Genomic DNA, 4,777 nt, shown 5'->3' on the forward strand with positions numbered 1-4,777 from the left:
ACTTAAAAGACACACCTTATCCCCTCAGCCCTCAAATGAAGTGGACACTTCTCATGACGTTTCATGACGTCTGACGAGTATACACTTGCAGGGCAACGAGCGATGGAGGAGGTGTGTTTTTTCACACAAAATGATATCTAACCATACAATGTARCTATTTTGAATAATTTTGTAATTAATCAAACCATTGAAATATATTTTTGTCGATTTCCAACGAACAAGCTAACGTAAACTCGCCCCAATCCGTTCAAATGTGCGCAACATTCAAACGAGGCTGCGAAGAAAACTAATTGGTCTAGCGACTGTGTTGACTTCAAAATCTGGGGTGTGAACTACGTTTCTATTTGAGCGTTGATAGACATGGTAATGGCTCTATAGTATTGGAGAAAAGTTTTAAAAAACTGACCCTCTGTTACATCGTGATGTGTCATGCCGTAACGTACAGCACCCATAAAGCAACTATTTCTGTCTTACAATCTCTCTCCACCAGGTGTAGCACTTCTCTCATCGTTTAAAAACAAGAAATGGACGATGGACAGGGTAAGGGGGGATACCTAGTCATTTTTTGCGTCATCACTGCAAGCATCATGACTCTCAGAGCCGGTGTTTACTTCTGAAGATCACTTTAGCACCGCCCTAAAAACCCGATTCAAATTCGACACAAACCTTCAAATAGGTATGTAATGACACATTATATAAATTCTTTATAGTGTTTTATTTACATTTTAGAGGCAATAAGGTGATAAGTTGGACAGATCGAGTGAAAAAACGCCGTTTTGCCACACACGTCTCTCCTTCTCACTACCGCGCATTAGTTTCGCTTCCCCACCCGCCATTTTTAAAAAGACCCGACGGAGCTCGTTGCCTTCTTGAATCATGCAGAAACGGGCAGCGTGGAGTTCATGTAATTGATTCTGTTGGAAAGTGGAGAAATTGTGCTTTACAGTGGTATTGACATTACAGTTGATCTGGAAGTATTACGTTTTTTGGGTGCTAAAATAAGGTCAATTGTACGGACCAAGGCGATGTACAAAAGTGAGTGTACAAAAGTTACGTTAACTATCGAAAAATTTCAGCGTGTGTAGTTAAGTTAGCCTTCTAACGTCTTCATAGCTAGTAGCATGGAATCAGGACATGACCAAACAGTTGCTGAGATAATGGATGTTGAAACTTCAAGAAGAAAAGAGGCATTGTTGAAACTCACTCATATGCTTGCAGTGTAAAAAAGGGGGGTGAATGTGATTCATACCCGAATACCCAAAACCAAGGAGCAACTTCCAAAGAAGCTGAGAAGTACTTGCGTACTATTGTTTGTACAGATGAACGTGGTACCTTCAGGCGTTTGGAAATTGCTCCCAAGGATGAACCAGACTTGTGAAGGTCTACAATTCTTTTGGCTGATTTCTTTTGATTTTCCCACAATGTCAAGCAAAGAGGCACTGAGTTCGAAGGTAGGCCTTGAAATACATCCACAGGTACACCTCCAATTGACTCAAATGTCAATTAGCCTATCAGAAGCTTCAAAAGCCATGACATAATTTTCTGGAATTTTCAAGTTGTTTAAAGGCACAGTCAACTTAGTGTATGTAAACTTCTGACCCACTGGAATGGTGATACAGTGAAATAATCTGTCTGTAAACAATTGTTGTAAAAATGACTTGTGTCATGCACAAAGTAGATGTCCTAACCGACTTGCCAAAACTATAGTTTGTTAACAAGAAATTTGTGGAGCGGTTGAAAAACAAGTTTTAATGACTCCAATCTAAGTGTATGTAAACTTCCGACTTCAACTGTAGGTATTACAGACTGGGTCAGGGAGAGGTTGAAAATGTCAGTGAAGACACTTGACAGTTGGTCCGCGCATGCTTTGAGTACACGTCCTGGTAATCCGTCTGGCCAAGCGGCTTTGTGAATGTTGACCAGTTTTAAGGTTTTGTTCACATCGGCTACCGAGAGCGTTATCACACAGTCATCCAGAACAGCTGGTGCTCTCGTGCATGCTTCAGTGTTGCTTGCCTCAAAGCGAGCATAAAAAAGCATTTAGCTCGTCTGGTAGGCTTGCATCACTGAGCAGCGTTTACCTTTGTAGTCCGTAATAGTTTTCAAGCCCTGCCACATCTGACGAGCGTCGGAGCCGATGTAGTAGGATTCAATCTTAATCCTGTATTTACGCTTTGCTTGTTTGATGGTTCATCTGAGGGCATAGCGAGATTTCTTATAAGCGTCCGGATTAGTCTCCCACTCCTTAAAAGCGCAGCTCTAGCCTTTAGCTTGATGCGGATGTTGCCTATAATCCATGGATCTGGTTGGGATATATACGTACAGTCACTGTGGGGACGACATCATCGATGCACTTATTGATGAAGCCGATGACTGAGGTGGTGTACTCCTCAATGCCATTGGATGAATCGCGGAACATATTCCAGTCTGTGCTAGCAAAACAGTCCTGTAGTATAGCATCTGCGTCATCTGACCACTTCCGTATGAATGGTTGGACCAGAATCGCTGTTATAATCATTGGTCATAATAGTTTGCCTCAATGCTGATTGGCTAATTCTTTATAGTTTTTTGTCAAGGGAGGCCAGATGCTCGCTGGCTTCCCTTGCCTTCAATGCTAGGGGCGGCAACAACGTCATACTCGTATGGACCAGACAGCATCAGATAGATGGCCAACACGTAGCATGAAAGAGGGGCGGTGTTTCGCTCGCTCTGATCTTTTTCCTGTGAGATACATTCAGCCTCTTGCGAATTGAAGCAAAATTATGAAACCCAGAGAGGGGCTTCCCTTGGCATCCATGAATACACACCACTGTGCACAACTGGTAAATATTCACTGATATTTCAGTTAGATGTCTAGGTAGCTGAAGGGCTCTGGCTGTTAGCCAGGTAGCTAGCTATAACTTGCTAGCTAGCAGGATGAAGTTAGAAGCTAACATTGAACTGAGCCTGACCTCAGCAGGAGTAGTTGACTGAAATTAAGCTAGCTACAACCAAAATATGGGCTACTATGGGCTACTGAGTTCTCATTAAAAAAATAGCTTTTTGTTACAGAGAGTAATGAGGCTGACAGATGGCATTGGCAGTCCTCAGTCTGCAAAGGAATGCCCATGCCATCCCACAGCGGTCTAAGGCACTGCATCTCAGTGCATCACTACAGACCCTGGTTCGATTCTAGGCTGAATCACAACCGTCCGTAATTGGGATTCCCATAGGGTGGTGCACAATTGGCCCAGTGTCATCTGGGTTAGGGTTTGGCCGGGGTAGGCCGTCATTGTAAATAAGATTTTTTCTTAACTGACTTGCCTAGTTAAATAAAGGTAAAATACATTTAAAAAGGAGATACACACACAGAGGAAGCATTAAAGCAAGCAGGGAGATAGGTTAGTAGTACAGTGGTTCCCTGTGGTGTCCCCTAAATTTCACTTAGGGTCCCCTGAGAGAATCATTAACCTTATCAAACACATTATTAACTTATTTATCTTCAGATGGGTATAGAATACAACATTTTAGAGACAACTAAGGGCTTTTTACACTTTTAGAATTCACTTTCATGTCATTATGTGTTGGGACAGCCTGTGGGACCAAAAATTTTGTGAAATATAAAGAAAGTTTTAATATAAAGACAATTTAACATTATTAGCATGCACACTGAACAAATAAATAAATGCAACATGCAACAATTTAAAATATTTTACTGAGTATAGTTCATAAGGAAATAAATCAACATCATCAGTACTGACTTACCACTCCTGTATGTAGTAAATACAGTTGAAGTCGGAAGTTTACATACACTTAGGTTGGAGTCATTAAAACTCGTTTTTCAACCACTCCACAAATGTCTTGTCAAAACTTCTTATGGCTGCAGGGGCAGTATTGAGTAGCTTGGATGAAAGTAAACGCCCTGCTCCTCAGTCATAGTTGCTAATATATGCATATTATTATTGGTATTGGATAGCAAACACTCTGAAGTTTCTAAAACTGTTTGAACTATGTCTGTGAGTATAACAGAACCCATATGGCAGGCAAAAACCTGAGAAGTTCCACTTTCTGTTTGGAATTTTTCTGAGGGTGGCAGATTTTCAACCAAGCTCTCATTGAAATTACAGCGAGATATGGGTGAGTTTTCTGATGTCTGACTTTGTCTGATGACCCTAATGTGAAGGGGGGCCGAAGGAGACAGGAATTAGTCACCACTGCCACGAGCTGACCATGCTTTGACCACGCGCGTTCACGTGATAGGCAGCTCTGTTCCATGCTCAACTGAAGTCGATGTAATTCTCCGGTTGGAACGTTATTCAAGATGTATGTTAACAATATTCTAAAGATTGATTCAGTACATCGTTTGACATGTTTCTACTGACTGTTATGGAACTTTTGGACATTTCGTCACGTTATAGTGGACGCGCTTTGTGACTTTGGAATTGTTTACTAAACGCGCTAACCAAAGTAGCTAATTGGACATAAATAACGGACATTATCGAACAAATCAAGCATTTATTGTGGACCTGGGATTCCTGGGAATGCATTCTGATGAATATCATCAACGGTAAGGAAACATTTATCATGTATTTTCTGGTTTCTGTTGACTCCAACATGGCGGCTAATTTGGCTATTGTTCTGAGCGCCGTCTCAAATTATTGCATGGTGTGTTTTTTCCGTAAAGTTTTTTWAAAATCTGACACAGCGGTTGCATTAAGGAGAGGTATATCTACACTGCTCAAAAAAATAAAGGGAACACTTAAACAACACAATGTAACTCCAAGTCAATCACACTTCT

The sequence above is a fragment of the Salvelinus sp. IW2-2015 genome, linkage group LG26, assembly GCF_002910315.2.
Source record: "Salvelinus sp. IW2-2015 linkage group LG26, ASM291031v2, whole genome shotgun sequence".
Taxonomy (NCBI): Eukaryota; Metazoa; Chordata; class Actinopteri; order Salmoniformes; family Salmonidae; genus Salvelinus; species Salvelinus sp. IW2-2015.